The following is a 10,843-nucleotide window of genomic DNA, read 5'->3' as shown; positions in this document are numbered from 1 at the left end:
ACACTGTGTATACAGCTCTGATTACCAGTCTCCCAGTATATACCAGCCTCTCACACCACACTGTATATACAGCTCTGATTACCAGTCTCCCAGTATATACCAGCCTCTCACACCACACTGTGTATACAGCTCTGATTACCAGTCTCCCAGTATATACCAGCCTCTCACACCGCACTGTATATACAGCTCTGATTACCAGTCTCCCAGTATATACTGTATATACACCACACTGTATATACAGCTCTGGTTACCAGTCTCCCAGTATATACCAGCCTCTCACACCACACTGTATATACAGCTCTGATTACCAATACACCAGTATATACCAGCCTCTCACACCGCACTGTATATACAGCTCTGATTACCAGTCTCCCAGTATATACCAGCCTCTCACACCACACTGTATATACAGCTCTGATTACCAGTCTCCCAGTATATACCAGCCCCTCACACCACACTGTATATACAGCTCTGATTACCAGTCTCCCAGTATATACCAGCCTCTCACACCGCACTGTATATACAGCTCTGGTTACCAGTCTCCCAGTATATACCAGCCTCTCACACCACACTGTATATACAGCTCTGATTACCAATATACCAGTATATACCAGCCCCTCACACCACACTGTATATACAGCTCTGATTACCAGTCTCCCAGTATATACCAGCCTCTCACACCACACTGTATATACAGCTCTGATTACCAGTCTCCCAGTATATACTGTATATACACCACACTGTATATAGAGCTCTGGTTACCAGTCTCCCAGTATATACCAGCCTCTCACACCACACTGTATATACAGCTCTGATTACCAATATACCAGTATATACCAGCCTCTCACAGCACACTGTATATACAGCTCTGATTACCAGTCTCCCAGTATATACCAGCCCCTCACACCGCACTGTATATACAGCTCTGATTACCAGTCTCCCAGTATATACCAGCCTCTCACAGCACACTGTATATACAGCTCTGATTACCAGTCTCCCAGTATATACCAGCCTCTCACACCGCACTGTATATACAGCTCTGATTACCAGTCTCCCAGTATATACCAGCCCCTCACACCGCACTGTATATACAGCTCTGATTACCAATACACCAGTATATACCAGCCTCTCACACCACACTGTATATACAGCTCTGGTTACCAGTCTCCCAGTATATACCAGCCCCTCACACCACACTGTATATACAGCTCTGGTTACCAATATACCAGTATATACCAGCCTCTCACCACACTGTATATACAGCTCTGATTACCAGTCTCCCAGTATATACTGTATATACACCACACTGTATATACAGCTCTGGTTACCAATATACCAGTATATACCAGCCTCTCACACCACACTGTATATACAGCTCTGGTTACCAGTCTCCCAGTATATACCAGCCTCTCACACTACACTGTATATACAGCTCTGATTACCAATATACCAGTGTATACCAGCCTCTCACACCACACTGTATATACAGCTCTGATTACCAGTCTCCCAGTATATACCAGCCTCTCACACCACACTGTATATACAGCTCTGATTACCAGTCTCCCAGTATATACCAGCCTCTCACACCACACTGTGTATACAGCTCTGATTACCAGTCTCCCAGTATATACCAGCCTCTCACACCACACTGTATATACAGCTCTGATTACCAATATACCAGTATATACCAGCCTCTCACACCACACTGTATATACAGCTCTGATTACCAATATACCAGTATATACCAGCCTCTCACCACACTGTATATACAGCTCTGATTACCAGTCTCCCAGTATATACCAGCCTCTCACCACACTGTATATACAGCTCTGATTACCAATACACCAGTATATACCAGCAGTCTCACACCACACTGTATATACAGCTCTGATTACCAATATACCAGTATATACCAGCCCCTCACACCGCACTGTATATACAGCTCTGATTACCAGTCTCCCAGTATATACCAGCCCCTCACACCACACTGTATATACAGCTGATTACCAATATACCAGTATATACCAGCCTCTCACACCACACTGTATATACAGCTCTGGTTACCAGTCTCCCAGTATATACCAGCCTCTCACACCACACTGTATATACAGCTCTGATTACCAATATACCAGTATATACCAGCCTCTCACACCACACTGTATATACAGCTCTGGTTACCAATATACCAGTATATACCAGCCTCTCACACCACACTGTATATACAGCTCTGGTTACCAGTCTCCCAGTATATACCAGCCTCTCACACCACACTGTATATACAGCTCTGATTACCAATATACCAGTATATACCAGCCTCTCACACCACACTGTATATACAGCTCTGGTTACCAATATACCAGTATATACCAGCCTCTCACACCACACTGTATATACAGCTGATTACCAGTCTCCCAGTATATACCAGCCTCTCACACCACACTGTATATACAGCTCTGGTTACCAGTCTCCCAGTATATACCAGCCTCTCACACCACACTGTATATACAGCTCTGGTTGCCAATATACCAGTATATACCAGCCTCTCACCACACTGTATATACAGCTCTGGTTACCAGTCTCCCAGTATATACCAGCCTCTCACACCACACTGTATATACAGCTCTGATTACCAGTCTCCCAGTATATACTGTATATACACCACACTGTATATACAGCTCTGATTACCAATATACCAGTATATACCAGCCTCTCACCACACTGTATTATAGTGGTGTATACTGAGGAGCCACATGAGGGGGTTATATACCAGTATATACCAGTCACACCACACTGTATTATACTGGTGGTATACTGAGGGGCCACATGGGGGGGATTATATACCAGTATATACCAGTCACACCTCACTGTATTATACTGGTGGTATACTGAGGAGCCCACATGAGGGGGTTATATACCAGTATATACCAGTCACACCTCACTGTATTATACTGGTGTATACTGAGGGGCCACATGAGGGGATTATATACCAGTATAAACCAGTCACACCTCACTGTATTATACTGGTGGTATACTGAGGGCCACATGAGGGGATTATATACCAGTATATACCAGTCACACCTCTCTGTATTATACTGGTGTATACTGAGGGGCCACATGAGGGGATTATATACCAGTATATACCAGTCACACCTCACTGTATTATACTGGTGGTATACTGAGGAGCCCACATGAGGGGATTATATACCAGTATATACCAGTCACACCTCACTGTATTATACTGGTGTATACTGAGGAGCCCACATGAGGGGATTATATACCAGTATATACCAGTCACACCTCACTGTATTATAGTGGTGTATACTGAGGAGCCACATGAGGGGATTATATACCAGTATATACCAGTCACACCTCACTGTATTATACTGGTGGTATACTGAGGGCCACATGAGGGGATTATATACCAGTATATACCAGTCACACCTCACTGTATTATGCTGGTGTATACTGAGGAGCCACATGAGGGGGATTATATACCAGTATATACCAGTCACACCTCACTGTATTATACTGGTGGTATACTGAGGGGCTCACATGGAGGGATTATATACCAGTATATACCAGTCACACCTCACTGTATTATACTGGTGGTATACTGAGGAGCCACATGAGAGGATTATATACCAGTATATACCAGTCACACCTCACTGTATTATACTGGTGTATACTGAGGAGCCACATGAGGGATTATATACCAGTATATACCAGTCACACCTCACTGTATTATACTGGTGGTATACTGAGGGGCCACATGAGAGGATTATATACCAGTATATACCAGTCACACCTCACTGTATTATACTGGTGTATACTGATGAGCCCACATGAGGGGATTGTATACCAGTATATACCAGCAGCCTCACACCTCTCTGTATTATACTGGTGTATACTGAGGGGCCCACATGGGGGTATTATATACCAGTATATACCAGTCACACCACACTGTATTATACTAGTGGTATACTGAGGGGCCCACATGGGGGTATTATATACCAGTATATACCAGTCACACCTCACTGTATTATACTGGTGGTATACTGAGGGGCCACATGGGGGGGATTATATACCAGTATATACCAGTCACACCTCACTGTATTATACTGGTGGTATACTGAGGGCCACATGAGGGGATTATATACCAGTATATACCAGTCACACCTCACTGTATTATACTGGTGGTATACTGAGGGGCCACATGAGGGGATTATACATGTGGCAGATTTGTTACAGTGGTTTTTCATTCACCTGCATGCGGTTTGCAGGAATCTATGCAGCAGATTAACCAGTGTCATCCCAGACATTTATTATGCATTTTAAAGGGGTTGTTCACCAAAAAAAAAAAATCTTTTAAATCAACTGATGCCAAAAATGACCAGAGTTGTAATTTACTTCCATTTAGAAAATCTCCAGTCTTCCAGTACTTTTCAGCTGCTGTATGTCCTGCAGGAAGTGGTGTATTCTCTCCAGTGTGACACAGTGCTCTCTCCTGCCACCTCTGTCCATGTCAGGAACTGTCCAGAGCAGGAGAGGTTTTCTGTGGGGATTTGCTGCTGCTCTGGACAGTTCCTGACATGGACAGAGGTGGCAGCAGAGAGCACTGTGTCAGACTGGAGAGAATACACCACTTCCTGCAGGACATACAGCAGCTAATAAGTACCGGAAGACTGGAGATTTTTTAATAGAAGTAAAATGCAAGTCTCTCACACTTGATTTGAAATTTCAGTGGCTTAAAGTAAATGTGTCAAAACTGCAAGATGTCAGGATTATTTTATAGTGTAGATAGTAAAATGGAAAATTCTAAAAACATCACCAGAAATTCTCAAAAACCAGTGAAAGAAAAAACATTCACTTTAAGTATTACCCATATATAGAACGGCGCTGCGTCATAGAGGGGCGGGGGTTTCCTCCCACTGGGGTACCCGTGAATAGAACAGCGCCGTACACGGGAATGGGGCTGCAGTTCAATAAAAGAACTGTGGCACCAGCCTCCCCGCCCCAACGCCATTTTCTATACATGGGTAATACTTAAAGCCAATAAACCCGATGGTACATTCGCTTTAAACAATAAGTGATTTTCTGATGAGACATTCTCTTTAAAGACAGAGGGGTGTGGCCTAAGGGGAGAGGGGTGTGACTTAAAACGTGACAGAATCCATAGTAAGCCAATGTTTAGGTCTGTTAAGGAGTCAGTAAAACAACACAAAACCCTGTAAAGAACTTGGAAATGTAGGTAAGATGTACACAGCCTTGATAAATCTGGGCCTCAAACCCCCCCAAATTCACCAGGTGTGAACACCCCCCAATTTATGTCTTCCAGTCACCATAGATCATCTAAGGCTTTGTCCACACTGTTTTTTTGGCCTTCAAAACATCAATTCTTCTTACATTTTGGTTAGTTGTTTTTATTATTTCCCCCAATAGCAAATACTATTCTGAAACTGGCCATAAATATACAAAGAATTTACCTTTTTTTAGCTGTGTAAGTGTGAGTTCAATAGAACCAAGCAGCACTCCATGTTATGTCCCGCCCCCCCCCCCCCATATCCTACACTCATACACACACAGTACAGTACCATCTATGCTTACCTCTCCGCGCTCCTCCGGTGTCCTCCTGCCGCTCTCCTGGACCCCCGCTGAATGATCCAGCCTCCACTTCAGAGACAGCGCTGTGGCCAGTGATTGGGTGAGCCGGATCATTTAGCAGGGGACCCCGAGACCTGCAAATGAATACAAGGGAGCGCGGGGAGGTAAGTATAACATCTTTATTGTTTTCTCTATACTTGCAACAGCATATAAAAACTTTTCCCTGGCAGGATAACCCCTTTAAATGTGTCAGAAGAAGTAGTCTGTCCTGGATCAGCTGATCAGTCCCCTCCTCTCCCTGCTTAAAGGACAAGTGCCATGAAAAACTTTTTCCCAGTAATTGAAGCACACTACAAAGTTATATAACTCTGTAATTTGCTTCAATCACCTGTCTGCCTCCCTTCCCTGTCTTTTCCCCCCTCCACCAGGAAGTGTAAAAAACTCACACAGACCTGATTACTGTTGTCACGGTCACCAGGCAGCTCCTTCTTGTGAGGATGAGTCATCAGCAGGAGGGCTGCTCTAGCTCCTGTTACACCAACCTCCCTCCTCCCCCTCCTTGTCAGGTGACTCTGCTTGCTCAGCTTATCTTCTCTAGTGACATGACTCCTTTACTGAGTCCACGGTAGCAGGAGAGAGGGGAGGGGGAGAGAGGGTATGAGGGGAAGGGGGGGCTGCCTATGTGCCAGTCTGAGGGAAGATAAGCAAGTGAGATGTGACAAGTGATGGCTTGCAGTTGTTCAGCCAATGGGAGCTGAGCAAGCCTGTCACCTGACAAGGCAGGGGAGGGGGGAGGCTAGTGTAACAGGAGAAGGAACTGAGAGAAGAGCTTGGTGACGGTGACGACAGTAATCAGGTCTGTGTGAGTTTCTTACACTTCCTGGTGGGGGGTGGAGGGGGGAAAAGACAGGGAAGGGAGGCAGATAGGTGATTGATGCATATTACAGAGTTATATAACTTTGTAATGTGCTTCAATTACTGGGAAAAAGTTTTTCATGGCACTTGTCCTTTAAAGTATATACTGCTGCCCTCTCTATGGGATCAGGATATATAGCAGGTATACTCCTCCCCTCAGACAGTGTTCACATGATACATTTTTTGCTGCGCTTTTCTGTTTTGCTAGGATTTTCCCTAATTTAAAGCAAAAATGTTACTATTTTTGAACTGTGCAAAATCAAAGTAAAAAATGTTTAGCGGGATTTTGGAAAAATCACAGCAAAAACAGTAAAGATGTGTGAAAATGCAAGAAAAATACAGTGTATAACACAGTCTAAAGACTTCAGATCTTCATAAAACTTCTTAAAGGGGTTATCAAGTATTAGAAAAACACAGCCGCGTTATTCTAAAAACAGCGCCACCCTTGTCTTCGGGTTGTGTGTGGTATTACAATGCAGTTCCACTAACTTCAATGGAACTGAGCCTCTATGGGTACTATTACACGGAACGATAATCATTAACGATTATCAATCTGTGTAATAAATACAACGATCAGCCGATAACAAAGATCATCGGCTGATCATTGATATAGGTTTGAACCTATAATTGTCGGGCGCCGGCTGCGCATCGCTAAGTGCAATAGCGATGCGCAGCCGGCGGCTGACCATATACATTGCCTATCCAGGCTGCAGGGCTTCTCTTGCGGCCTCCTCCCGGGGTCTCAGCTGACAGGCCGCTCAGCCAATCACAGGCTGGGACCGCTGCAGCCAGTGATTGGCTGAGACAGGCTGCCCTGAAGCTGGAGCGCGTGGGACCTGGGGGGAAGAAGATTGCAAGAGGAGGCCTGCAGCCTGGATAGGTAATGTATAAAGGGCTGCAAGGACATCATAACGATGTCCATGCAGCCCTTGTTAAATGATAATTGGGCGTTTAATAGGCCCAGTAATGGTGCGTTTACACAGGCAGATTTATCTGACAGATTTTGGAAGCCAAAGCCAGGAATGGATTTGAAAAGAGAAGAAATCTCAGTCTTTCCTTTATGACCTGTTCCCTGTTTTGGTCTGTTCCTGGTTTTGGCTTCAAAGATCTGTCAGATAAATCTGTGTAAATGCACCATAAAAAAGCACCGATCTAGCAGATCGACGCTCGTTTACAGGTATTATTTGGCCTTCATCGGCCCGTGTAATACCACCCTAACCCCCCACACCCAAACCGAGGACAGGAGAGGCGCTGTTTCTGCATGATAACGGCCATGATTATAGGTCATCATGGCAAACTGACCCTGACCCTGCCAGATGAATCATCAGGACTGCAGTGATGAGACTCCACCCCCTCTCCCTGCAAAGCCAGAGGCATCATGGGAAATGTAGGCAAGGTTAGAAAATCACTTCAGGAGGGAAAATATGAATCACAGTATAAGAGCCTCTACATTATTCTCTAATAATAACCCACAGTGCACTGTATAAGCTAAGAGAAAAAAATTCTCAGAGTGCTTCTTTAAATTAAAAAACAAAAATGGACTGTAAACCAGCAGTTTCGGGGTCATTTTAACAGACCAAAATTCTGTGTGTGAGCATCCTCAGGTCACGAGGACGTCATGGATCCCTGGAAGTTTTGGTACTTTTTTAAAACTATAAAATCACAATTTTATAGTGTGGGGGTCATGAAAAAGAGTTATAAAAATTGTATCCATAACTTTATTAAATAAATGCTTTGTCATGACAAAAAAAAGACAAAGATGGCATGAGTAACATAAATTATACCAGGAATAAATAGTATACAGCAATCTTCACTTCTGTAAGAAAAGGGGAGATTGGTTTTCTTCTTTTATTAAAGTACAAAATGTTGAACAGAACTTTTACAGTTTCCATCGTGTTCAGATTTCTCACAATTTTTTTTTTTTTTTATTATCGGCAGAGATTGTTTGTATTATTATTATTTTTTGTACACCAGTTAAATCTATGAATAAAGTGTAAATGATGGAACAAAGAGCAGAAAGACAACAACAACTGCAGTGAATAACAACAAAAACACCAACATAGAGTCTGACTATTGAAAAGACAGAAAACTTGTGGTTGAGTCGGCATCCGATGCCGTGAAGTGATTGTGTTTTCACAAAAGTGGATGGTTTTACGAAAAAATAATATATATATTTATATATTGACTCGTTTCAAAGTCCACTGGCTGGAGAAATGTGAATTAAATTTTTTTAAATAGTGCAAAAATACTCCTGAAGTAGTGGTTAAAAAAAGTAAAATAAAAACACCAAAAAAGTACACAAAAAACAAGGCTATATTGCCGTATTAGAAAAAATTCACTTTCACAATTATTATTATTTTTTTTTTAAGCTCCACCTGGAAAAAGAAATCCTGGACTGGCTTCTGGCACACTGAACATTGTAAGGAAATATTTACACAGTTTGTATTTTTCAATGTCTGTTCCATTGTTTGCTCTTCCCTCCCTGCCACGGCTCACAATAGGGTCACACTCCGCCCATTACTGGGGTTTTGGCAATTTTTTGACGTTTCCCTCAAATGGGAATTTCTCATTGCTGAAGTCCTAGAAATGGCTGCGTGGCTGGAGAGAGGAGAATTTCTGACCGCTTTGGTAATCGTGTCGTCCTATAGTAACACTGTCAGTTCGGCCTCATGCACACTACCGTCATATGGCGCCACAGACTCTGTGAAGCTTTAGATCCTCTCTGCATCAGTTTCTTTTTTTTGGGGTACATTGAAGCTCGGCTCAATGAAACATAGAAACAATCTAGTATCGTTCAATGTTTCATTGGTCAACAATTTTTTTGTGAAGTGGAAATTTTTATGCTTAAATTTTCAGTATCTTTTTTTATCTTTCACACAGTTTTTAGCACGTGCCCCAATACCCCCATAATACAGCGCCATATGGTGACACACATACAGCTCTGCGGTACCGGACCATAGGGATCTGCCTTGTGTAGGAGAACTAATCCTCTCACCCCTGATCAGCAGACTGAAAATGGCCGCACAGTCAGGGATAGTACATAAGGGGACTGCTAATAGGCGCTATTTTTTATATGTTGTGGGGAAATCTAAGCTGAGCCAAATGGTTTTAAGTAGTGATGAGCGAATTTACAGCAAGATTTGGCTAATGTGTCCCGGCGTTCCGACCCAAAGGACAGAGGCTCCTTCCAGACCACAGCGGGGAGTCAGGACAACGCTTCAATAGATTCACAACGGCCAATTCACTCATCTCCATTCCCAACTATCTAAAAAGAAAAGAAAAATCTAGATCTATGTGGATATTTTGGAGCCAGAATACAAATTGGATTGTGATGACAATTTCTCTAATGGAACAAAATGACACATGACAAAGATTCACTTCACTTCTCTAACTTTTTCCCTAATTCCACAACATTAAGGAAAAAAAACGCTAAAACTAGTAAAGAAAAATGATATCTCTCCACAGACCATACTAACAAAACTCCACTGTTTTCTATAAACTCACGGCCGACTTACTGCTCCCATCTATTAAGTAAAATAGAAAAGACATTTTTTTTTTTACTTACATTAATAAAGAATAATTTGTTAGGAAAAAAATGAAGATAAATTTACTGCATTTGAGTAAACGCTAGAGATGAGTGAACCGCGAGCACAAGCCTATGGCATTTGATTACTTGTGGCTAAAGAAGTTGAATGCCGCCCTAGGAAGTCCTGGTGGATACAGTAGCCATATTCTCCAGGACTCTCTGGGGCTGCATCCAACTTATTTAGCTGCCGGTAATCAAATGCCATAGGCTTGTGCTCGCGGTTCACTCATCTCTAGTAAAGACCAATGGACTGATCCTGGACAGGTTTTTCTATGTTGACATAAATAAGCCCCTGTAGCCCCCCCCCCCATCATCATCTAGAGATGCTGCCCCTCCTACAATGAAAACTTACATGAACCATCCTGAGTCTAACCCCACACCCACCAATGATGTCATAACTGTATAAAAAAAGGAAAAAATAAAAACATTCAAAATGTAAATACAAAAGACCCAACAGTTGACGACAATCGTGGGACGGACGGACGATGTTAAACTCTAGGGTTGGTCTCCTGCCTGTTCTGCTAAGATCAGTGTGGGGGAGAGGCAGCTCACGGTGGGCGGTCTGACAGCCCGCAAGTTCAGTGTTCCTGAGCAAAGGGCTTGTGCGCAGAACCCGATCACAGCGGAACGGCTGGGAGACTAACACCAGAGGTAAACCTCACCCATTGTAGTCAGTTATATAGAGCAATGCTTCTCAATTCCAGTCTTCAGGCCTCACCAACAGGTCATGTTTTGAGCATA

This window comes from Dendropsophus ebraccatus, chromosome 9 (genome assembly GCF_027789765.1).
Source record: "Dendropsophus ebraccatus isolate aDenEbr1 chromosome 9, aDenEbr1.pat, whole genome shotgun sequence".
In the NCBI taxonomy this organism is placed as follows: domain Eukaryota; kingdom Metazoa; phylum Chordata; class Amphibia; order Anura; family Hylidae; genus Dendropsophus; species Dendropsophus ebraccatus.
Note: the sequence above shows the minus strand (reverse complement) of the source record.